The sequence below is a fragment of the Stenella coeruleoalba genome, assembly GCF_951394435.1.
Source record: "Stenella coeruleoalba genome assembly, chromosome: 12".
In the NCBI taxonomy this organism is placed as follows: Eukaryota; Metazoa; Chordata; class Mammalia; order Artiodactyla; family Delphinidae; genus Stenella; species Stenella coeruleoalba.
The window spans coordinates 81295798-81307041 of record NC_137158.1 but is presented as its reverse complement, the minus strand read 5'-3'; the positions used below and the strand labels follow the sequence as shown (position 1 = coordinate 81307041).

General features: G+C 38.7%; 1 protein-coding gene across 2 annotated transcripts in view; it reads left to right on the top strand.

Moving 5' to 3' along the window:
* Nucleotides 1-15: 15 nt before the first annotated feature.
* The window catches only part of SERAC1 (serine active site containing 1), an 89090-nt gene continuing 77861 nt past the window's right edge, over nt 16-11244 (top strand). For both annotated transcript variants that reach the window (XM_079939359.1, XM_079939358.1), the window contains exon 1: nt 16-137. The gene's annotated coding sequence lies outside the window, so the exon portion shown is untranslated. The remainder of the gene's footprint in view (nt 138-11244) is intronic.

Here is an 11244-nt window from a genome sequence, read left to right as displayed (position 1 = left end):
CGGTGAGGGCGGGGTCACGTGCAGCCAGCCGCTGGTTGGGGACGCGCGCGGGCAGGGAGCGGCGGAGAGTGGTGGTCTCCCTGCCGACCAGGTCCCGGGTGAACAGCTCGGGGCTGGCTGAGTCCGCGTGCCGGCAGGTAGGAAGGGAAGGCTGGGCTCGTGGGGGCGGGCTGGGGCCCTGGCGAAGCCGGGCACGGCGGGGAGTGGGGAGGGCGGCGACGGGGCGCGGCCCCTGACTGACCCGCTGACCCGCCGCTGGGCGTGAGGTGAGGGCCTCTCTCGCAGCCTCGGCAGCCCTACTCTTCTTTCCCGGTTGCCACTCTTCTCTAGTTACAATCCAAGGCCTAAAGAGCACCTGCCGGTACCATTAGCCCGGGCGCGGTGGTCACGGCAAGACGATGAAAATGAGGAGGAAACAGTCTCCTCGTTTAAATCCGAACCTTTCAGAAGGCAGCGTCTAGCTGTGACCCGAGAGGTTGAATAGATTGAATGCTGATAGGTCCTCCGAGCCCGGTAATTCTCATATTAAAGTGAAAGACCCAGAGTAAAGTAAAATTACTCTCTTCCCCAAATTCGGATCTGTGGTCTAATAGAGCTGTCTCTTTCTCCAATTGGCTTTACCAATGGAGAAATGAGGTTCTTGCTTTCTGTTCCTTAGATGAAATTGTACTTCTCTAATTGTGTGTTGATGTGATTTACGAACCTAGCTCTTCCATTTATTTCCCTCTTCCTGTGCTTCAAATCTTTCCCGTCTGGTTGGTTTCCATGTTGTTGTGCATGCTCGCTCCCTCTCTCTTTAATCTGACCCAGGTATAGTTCTTCTCAAGTATATTTTCTTTTTTTCCTTCTTGAATGCATTCTCCTCCTTGACGGTCTCATCAGTTCCATCACATCAAACCTCCATGCTTGTGCTCCAGGTGCTGGCCTGATGCCTGCACATTAATGACCTGTGAGAACTCTAAACACCGCCTCTCAAACTGAACTAGTTCTCACTCCACCCTCACTTCAAAATCTGCTTTTCTTCCTGTATTTTTCCAAATCATCCAGATTTAAGACCTTATTTATTTATTCAACAGAGATTTTGCACAATTATGTATTGCACAGACCCTATTCTATACAATGGTGAACAAACAACTAATTATAGTGGGGGAGAGGGACACTAAAAATCAGTTAACAAGAAGGGGTAACTGATGTGAAGTTATAAAGAATGACTGGGAGGGCTTCTTTGGTTAGGAGGTCATCAGAAATGGCCTTCAGTTCAAGCAGATTTCTGAGTAAAACAGTAACTTCTACACACCAGCAATAACTAACTAGGAATTTTAATAATAAAAAAGATACTATTCATAACTGTATTAAAAACTGAAGGTATCTGGAAATAAATCAGACTAAAGCTGCATAGTCCTTTAAGGAGAAAATTATAATGCTCGACTGAAACACATAAAAGAAGACCCAGGTAAATGGAGAGATATACCATATTCAGGGATAGGAAGACTCAGTATCATAAAGATGTCAGTTTTCTCCAATTCTACAGATTCACTGCAATTCCAATTAAAATTGCTGTATAGTTTTTCATGGAACTTGACATGCTGAACCTAACATGTATATGAAAAGGCAAAGCACCCAGAATTGCTAACTCAATTTTGAAGAAAAATAAAGTCTCTTCCTCCCAGATATCAAAACAATATAAAGCCATGATAATTGAGACTACTGTCTTAATTACTGGTATTGGTTTAGGGACAGGTAAGTAGACTCATGGAACAGAATAGACTGCTTAGAAACACGTCCACATACATATGGAAGCTAAGTATAAGGTTAGCTTTGGTAAGCTTTGGTATTACAAAAGCACAGAGTATTCAATAAATGATGCTGAGATATGTGATATCCACATAGATTGAAGACAAATTAGATTCCTACTTCACACCGTTCACAATAGTAATTTCCAAATGGATTGAAGACCTAAGTGTGAAAGACAGACATGAAAAATATTTAGAAAAAAAAAAGGAAATATAGGAGGCTATGTTGTCTCTAGGAAAGATTTCTTTTTTGTTTGTTTTATTTGGGTTAAATACACGTAACATAAGATTTACCATTTTAGCCACTTTTAGGTGTACAGTTCAGTGATATTCATGTTATCATGCAACCATTACTACTACCTATCTCCAGAACTTTTTCATCTCTCTGGGAAGGATTTTTTAAGCTACAAAAGCACTGTTGAGGATGCCATTGTAAATGAGAGATGATGGTGACTTGCACTAGAGTAGTAACAGTGAGGATGGAAAAAAGTGGCAGGATTTGGGTTATATTTTGATGGCAGAGAACAAGAATTGTGCATGGTTTGGATACGAGGCGAGGGGAAAACAAGGAATCAAGGCCAACATATGTGTTTTTTGCTTGAGCTCTGAGGTAGATCATTCACCATTTATCATAAAAAACCATTTACTATTTGTTTGGTGCTGATGAGGAGAATGAGAGGAGGAAGAGTTCAGGGAGAAAAAATAAAGAATTCTGTTTTGGACAGTTAAGTTTGAAAGGCCTGTTTTACATCCAAGTGGAAATGTTCCAGTAGCTGTTGGATACATGAGTCTGGAAAGATTGTGGCTGAAGGTACCACTTTGGGATCACTAGCATATAGATATTTAAAACTGTGATGTGTTAGAATTGGATTTGGTTTCATTACATAGAAAATATAATAATGGCTTAAATATGCATATGATTCTATAGGTAGGCAGGCCACGGATGGTATGGCAGCAGCTCTGTGATCATCAGGGATTCAGATTCCTCTGTCTTGCTGTTCTGCCATCCTTAGCATGCTACCTCATGATTGAGATGACTGCTTTAATTCCAAATGCCACCTGCTCATAGCAAGAGGGAAGCTTGATGGAAAGGCACATACTTTTCTCTTTAAGGACACTTCTCAGGTGTTGCATATGACACATCCACTTACAACCCATTAACCAGTTCTTAATCAGTGACACACTAACAAGAAGGAAAGATAGGTGATGTAGTCTTTATTCAGCTGTGTGCCCAGTGTTTTATAGAGTTACACATGTATCTGCACTATGAACCAGCAATTCCACTCCTAGATATTTACCCAAGAGAAATGAAAATATATGTCTACAAAATGACTTGTATCAGACTGCTTGTGGTAGGCAGAATACTGGCGCCCCAAAGATGTCCATTCCCAAATCCCTGGAACCTGTGAATATGTTACATTACAAGGAAAAGGGGACTTTGCAGATGGAATTAAGGTTACAGATTTTAGGGTAGGGAGATTATTTTAGATGTTCTAGGAGAGACTAATGTAATCACACAGACTCTTTAAAGTGGAAGAGGAAAGCAGAAGAGTCAAGAGATGTGGCAATGTGAGAAGGATAAGCTGCTGCTGGTTCTCAGATGTAAGGGGCTACCTGCAAAGACTAGAGGGAAGGCTCTGAGAGTGAAGGGTGGCACTCAGACAACAACTAGCAAGGAAACAAGGACCTCAGTCCTGCAGCTGCATAGAACTGAATTCTGCCAACAGCCTGAATGAGCCTGGAAGTGCAGTCTCCCTCAGAGCTTTCAATAAGTGATACAGCCCAGCTAACACCTTGGTTTCAGCCTATGAGTCTTAGATAAATTTAATCTAAAATGGTGTCTAGGAATCTGCGTTTTAATAATCTGCAGAAAATTTTAGGGTGACATTTAGAGAAACACTGGTTTATATGCTGATCTTCAATAACTTCATCCAAAACTATGGTTTCAATTAATAATATGTGCCGATGACATAAATCTATAATAGATGACATAAATCTATATCTATAGTGTAGACCTCTCTGCTGAGCCCACATAGCTTAATGGACATCTTTCATGAATATTTTACAAGAACCTTCATCTCAGCATGTTGAAATTGGGAATTTCCCTCAAATCCATTTCTCTTCTTGTATTTTTCTATTTTGGTAAATGTTATCCCTTATATACTAACTAATCCAAACCAGAAACTGAGAATCATAATTGCCTCTTCCCTTTTACCCATTCCTCTCCATCTCTCACCCAGTTGTTTATCAGATTCTTTTCTCTTATTATCTCCTTAAGTCTGTTCTTTCTTGATTATTCTCAGAGCCACTGCCTTAATTCAAGTACATGTTTCTCCTTGATTATTGTTAAAAGCCTCCCTATTGGTTCTCCCCGTCTCTACTTTAGCTCTCCTCCAACCTATTTTCAATCTTGTCAAGTTTTCTAAAAAAAGTTTTTTAATCTTATTATTCTCTTTCTTAAAGTTAATCTCCCGTCAGCTTCCATAACTCAGGGTAAGCTTCATACTCCTTAATTTAGCTAAAAAGGACTTTCATGATTGACTGGCCCCTGCCTTCAACACTCCTCTGTTAGTAATCAACAAAATGACTTGACATAAAATTAGTAAGGAAGAAAACACCTGGAAAGCACCATCAACTAATAGTCATTTGTAGGTCACTCTACCCAGCAACAACAGAATATACATTCTTTTCAAGTGAGTATGGAATATTCATCAAGAGAGACCATATTCTGTATCATAAAGCAAGCCAAGATTTAAAAGAATTGAAAGTATACAAAGCCTGTTCTCCAACCACAATGGAATTAAACTAAAAATCAATAACAAAGATACCTGGAAATTCCCAAATATTTGGACATTAAGATACTTCTAAATATCCCATGGATCAAAGAGGAAGTCACAGTGCAATTAGAAAATATTTTTAATTGAATGAAAGAAAAAAAACAGCATATCAAAATGTGAAGGATGCAGTCAAATCAATACTTAGAGGGAAATTTTTGGCATTAAATATTTACATTAGGAAAAAGGAAATTTTAGATTAGTGATCTAAGCTTCAATTTTAAGAAGCTTGAGAAAAAAGAGCTATTTGAAATCAAAATAAGCACAAGGCAGAGACTATTAAGAGCACAAAGTAATGAAATTGATAATGGAAAAACAGGAGAGTAATTCAATGAAACTAAAACCTGGGTCTTTGAAAATATCAATGAAATTGAGAAATCTCTAGCTAGACTGGCAGAAAAAAAAGAGAGAAGAGACACGGATGTAGAGAACAAATGTATGGATACCAAGGGGGTGAAAGCAGAGGGGTTGGGGAGGTGGTGGGATGAATTGGGAGATATTGGGATTGATATATATACACTAATATATATAAAATAGATGACTAATAAGAACCTGCTGTATAGCACAGGGAACTCTACTTCGCTGTACAGTAGAAACTAACACAACATTGTAAAACAACCATACCCCAATTAAAAAAAAAAAGAAAATGGTGAGGAAAAAAAAGACACAAATTGTCAAAACTCAGGAATGAAAGAGAACATGCCACTTTAGACCCTAAGACCTTAAAAAGATAATGTGGGAATCCTACTTAAAACTTTTTAAGGAAGAAAGAATACATACATAAACTGGGTATACTACATACCCAGTATGTAGTATAAACATACTACATAAACTGTTCCAGAACATAAAAGAAGATGGAACACTTGCCTACTTATTTTATGAGACCAGCAATACCTTGATGTGAAAACCAAAGACATCAGAAGAAAACTAGATATTAGTATCTCTTGTGAACATAGACACAAAAAATATTAACAAAATACTAGCAGGGGCTTCCCTAGTGGCGCAGTGGTTAAGAATCCGCCTGCCAATGCAGGTGACATGGGTTTGAGCCCTGGTCCGAGAAGATTCCACATGCCGTGGAGCAACTAAGCCTGTGTGCCCCAACTACTGAGCCTGTGTTCTGGAGCCTGCGCTCTGGAGCCTGCGAGGCACAAGTACTGAAGCCTGCGTGCCTAGAGCCCATGCTCCGCAACAAGAGAAGCCACCGCAATGAGAAGACTGCGTACCACATGAAGAGTAGCCCCTGCTCACCGCAACTAGAGGAAGTCCGCGCACAGCAACAAAGACCCAATGTAGCCAAAAATTAAAAAAAAAAAAATTAGCAAATCCAAAACAATATTTAAAAAGGATATTGTATCGTGACTTAGGTTTATTCTGGGAATATTAATTGGGGAAATGTATTATATTAACAGACTACAGAAACATCATATGTTCACCTTAATTAATGCACAAAATGCTTCTGACAAAATTCAGCAATTCGGGAATAGAAGGGAATGTCCTCAAAGAGAAAAAGGACAGCTACAAAGAGTCTACAGCTAACGTCATCCTTAATGGTGAAAGACTGAATACTTTTCTCCTAAGGTCAGGAACAATACAAGGATATTTGCTCTCACTATTTTTATTCAGCATTGTATTGTAGGTCCTAGCCTGTGAAGTAAAGCCAGGTAAAGAAATAGAAGGCATATTGGTTGGAAAGGAAGAAATTGAACTGTCTCTATTCACAGGCAACATAACTGTCTATGTAGAAAAATCCAAAACAATCTACAAATAAAGGTCCCAAAATTAATAAATGAGCTTAGCAAGGTCACAGGATACAAGGAAATACACAAAACTCAATCATTTTTATATACTAGTAGTGAACAACTGGAAATTGAAATTAAAACCCAAATAATTATTTATAATTGTACTAAAAATCATAAAATACTTTGGTATAACTCTTTAAAAGTATATACAATATTTGTATGCTGGAAATTACCAAACATATGTGAAAAACATGATAGATGATTGAACAAATAGATAATCCATATTAATGGATTGGAAGACTCAATCGAAATTTCAGAAGAATTTTTTTGTAGAAATAGACAAGCTGATTCTAAAATTTATATGGAAGGGCAAACTGGAGTAGCAAACACAATTTTGAAAAAACACAACAGGGCTTCCCTGGTGGTGCATTGGTTGAGAATCTGCCTGCCAATGCAGGGGACACGGGTTCGAGCCCTGGTCTGGGAAGATCTCACATGTCGCGGAGCAACTAGGCCCATGAGCCACAACTACTGAGCCTGCATGTCTGGAGCCTGAGCTCCACAACAAGAGAGGCCGCAATAGTGAGAGGCCTGCACACCGCGATGAAGAGTGGCCCTCGCTTGCTGCAGCTAGAGAAAGCCCTCTCACAGAAATGAGGAACCAACACAACCAAAAATAAATAAATTAATAAATTAATTAACAATACAAAGCAAAAAAACAACAAAGTTCAAAGATACACATTACCTGATTTCAAGTCTACTGTAAATATACAGTAGTCAGGATGAATGTGGCATTGGAACAAAGATTGAGTCAACGTATAGATCAATGAAACAGTAATAGACATGTATACATGTGGTCAGTCAACTGATTTTTGGCAAAGATGCAAAGGCAATTAAATGGGGAAACAGTCCTTTCAACAAATGATTCTAGAACAATTGCATATGCATATGCAAAAAAAAGAACCCTAATCTATAACTTTCACTCTATACAAAAATCCACTCAGCATGGATCATAAACCTAAATGTAAAACCTAAAACTGTTAATCTCCTAGAGAAAAGTATAGGAGAATAACTTGGTGACCTTGGATGAAGGAAAGATTTCTTTTATGACACACCAAAATCATGATCCATAAAGTTAAAAGTTGATTAATTTGACTTCATCAAAATTGAGAACTTTTGCTCTTTGAAAACACATTTAAGAGAATGAAAAGACAAGCTGTAGGCTGGAAGAACATATTTACAAATCACATGTCTAACAAAGACCTTTTATCCAGAGTATATATAAAATACTCCCAAAACTCAATAAATAGGAAACAAACAACCTTATTAAAAATGGTCAGGGACTTCCCTGGCGGTCCAGTGGTTAAGACTCTGTCTGCACTTCCACTGCAGAGGGCAAGGGTTTGATCCCTAGTCGGGGAACTAAGATCCCGCATTCCATGTGGTGCAGCCAAAAAAAAGGGGCAAACATTTTTTTACAGACTCTTCACCAAAGAATAAATAGAGATGGCAGATAAACCCATGAAAAGATGCTCAACATCACTGGTCATTAAAAAAAATGAAAGTGGGACTTCCCTGGTGGTCCCGTGGTTAGGACTTTGCCTTCTGTTGCAGGAGGTACAAGTTCAGTCCCTGGTTGGGGAGCTAAGATCCCACATGCCTCGTGGCCGAAAAACCAAAAACATGAAATAGCAGTATTGTAATAAATTCAGTAGAGACTTTAAAAATGGTCCACATAAAAAAATATATCTTACAGAAATGCAAGTTAAAACCATAATGAGATATTATTATACACCTATTAGAATGCATAAAATTAAAGTGACTGACCCTGTCAAGTGTGAATGAAGATGCAGTACAACTGGATCTCTAATAATTACTGTTGGTAATACAAAATGGTACATCCATTTTGGAAAAGTTTCTTATAAAGTTAAAATACATTTACCTTATGACTCACATCTAGGTTTTTACCCAAGTGAAGTGAAAACTTATATTAACACAAAAAAATCTGTATGCAAGTGTTTATAGCTACTTTGTTCATAATCACCAGAAACTGAAAAGAAGCCAAATATCCTTCAGCTGGGGAATGTATAAACAAACTAGTATATCCATAGGATGGAATGGTACTAAGCAATAAAAAAAATAAATTACTAATACAACAACACGGATGATTCTCAGTTGCCTTTTGCTAAGTGAAGGAAACCAGACTCATAGGCTACATACTGTATGATTTCGTTTACATGGCATCTTTGCAAAGGCAAAACTATAGTGACAGAAAACAGATCAGCGGTTTCAAGAGCTAGGTGTGGAAGAGATTTGACTACAAAAGGGGGAAGAATTGTTTGGGTTGATAAGACTGTTTTAAATTTTGATTTGATGGCATTTATCAAAACCTTAGAGCTGTACATTTAAAGGGTTAATATTACTATGTCTAAAACACCTTAAAAATGGAAAAAAAAGTATATGAACAAATTTTTTTATCAGGGACTTCCCTGGTGGCACAGTGGTTGAGAATCTGCTTGCCAGTGCAGGGGACATGGGTTCAATCCCTGGTCTGGCAAGATCCCACACGCCACGGAGCAACTAGGTCCAGGTGCCACAACTACTGAGCCTGTGCTCTAGAGCCTGCGAGCCACAACTACTGAGCCTGTGTGCCACAACTACTAAAGCCTGTGTGCCACAAATACTGAGCCCACATGCCACAACTACTAAAGCCCGCGTGCTCTAGGGCCTGTGTGCCGCAACTGCTGAGCCTGCATGCCTAGAGCTCGTGCTGAGCAACAAGAGAAGCCACCACAGTGAGAAACCTGCACACCGCAACAAAGAGTAACCCCTGCTTGCTGCAACCAGAGAAAGCACATGCATAGCAGCGAAGACCCAATGCAGCCAAAAAAAAAAAAATTATTTTATCACTTTTTCCTCTGAAACTGAGAGGCAAACCTGTAGCACTCTTGATAGACAACTTAGGACCACTAATTTTCTAGATATTAAGAAACACTGATGTGGGCAATGGGGAATTATTGAAAGATTTGAAGCAGGGGAATAACGTGCTCAGATTTAAGAAGTTACTTTTACTTCCAGGCAGCATCCTCTGCTCCTTCCATACACATGAAACTTTTTAGTTAGGATGCAGTGAAAGAACTTGGAATTGTGAGAAGGAAGAGAAGAGGAAACTCAGTAAAAGTTGTAGCACTGAGGGAAAGCTTGAAGCAAGTTATTGGGTTATCAGAAACTGATAAGAGACCTTAATTACTTGGACCTTATGTGCAACAGAGTTAAAGTCAGCCTAGCTTAAAGGTGATTGTCTTGAAGGTGTACACATTCAAGGAAATAGGGACTAGCAGATTTTTTCCATTAGACTATAGAAGCAGCATGAAAACTTTCTTTTACCAAGAGCATTAAAGAGTGGAAATTGGAACTCTGATTAAAACCACTTATGGTTGTGGGGTTTGAATTCACACTGTCCTCATAGTGCTGGGAACCCAGGTTGAGATATCCAGAAATTTGTAATACCTGTCATACTTTGACCAAGAAAGTTTAAAACTGCTGTGTGCACAGTTGACATATGTCCTATGTCACATAGGACTCCCACAGAAGATATTCCCACTGAAGATGAGCTCTCAATCAAAGATTACAAAGCGTATAGACAAACCACTGTGAAAGATAGCCAGCCCTAATTATTAGAAACAGTGGTCCAACAGAGAAACTTTAAAATAAGTATGTTTCAAGTGTAAAGGAAGGTTTAGAAACCACATGTACCAGTTAGCTTTTTGCTGCACTGTAAACTATTCCAAAGCTCAGTTTACTAAAACAACCATTTTATTATTGCTTATAAGTCTAAGGGTTGAATATGGGTTTTGTAGGGTCAGCTAGGGGCTAGTTAGCCAGAGATTACCTCATATGCCTGTCAGCTGGTGCTGGCTGTCAGTTTGTACTGGTGTTTGGGCAAATGGGGATATTCAGCAGCATTTCTCTTTTCATTCAGCAGAGTAAGCTGGGCATCTTTTCATGGTGGAGGTCACACAGTTCCCAAGAGCAGCAAAGACAGAAGCCTCAGTGTGCAAGTGCTTCTCAAGTCTTTGCCTGCATCATGTTTCTGTTGTCTTATGGCCAAAGTCAGTTGTAAGGCCAGTCCCTAGTCAGTATGGGAAGGCACTAGCAAGGAACATTCACACAGGAAAAGGAATAACTTGTGGCCATTTTTACAATCTGTCATAATTTAAGACAGAAACAGAATAGTGTGTAAAAAGAGCAGACAAGTGTGAAAGTACGCCAAATAGAAGTTTTAGAAATAAAAGAAAGTAACTGAAATAATCAGTAGATAGATTGAATGACAAGCTAAATACAGCTAAATAAAGGATGAATTGGAAGATAGATTTGAGGAAACAATCCATAATGCATGTCAGGGACAGAAAAAGGTAGAAAATATGGAAGAAACTGATATTTGGAGTATAGAGTAAGAAAGTCTAACATACATCTAATAGGAGTACCAGAAGGAAAAAATAGAATGGAGCACACCAAATCCTGAGCAGTATATGTAAAACACCCATAAAATAGGGACATTTAAGAACATCAGAAATAAAAGATCTTAAAACTGATGGATGAAATAAAATAATCATGATAATGATAAAATTTATTGAGCACTTAACTTGGAATAGACACTATTCTGTGTGTTTTACATGTATCAACTCATAATATTTATAATAACCCTTTAAAGTAGTCCTATTGCTACTGCCATTTTGTAGATGAGGAAAGTGAGGCACAGAGAGGTTAGTTAGTCCATAATCATATGTCTAGTTGTGTTTTAAAATGTACTCAGGATTTCTTTTTAATCATGGATGGTAAGGTGACACAAAGACAGCTGCCTTGAAAGAAGAA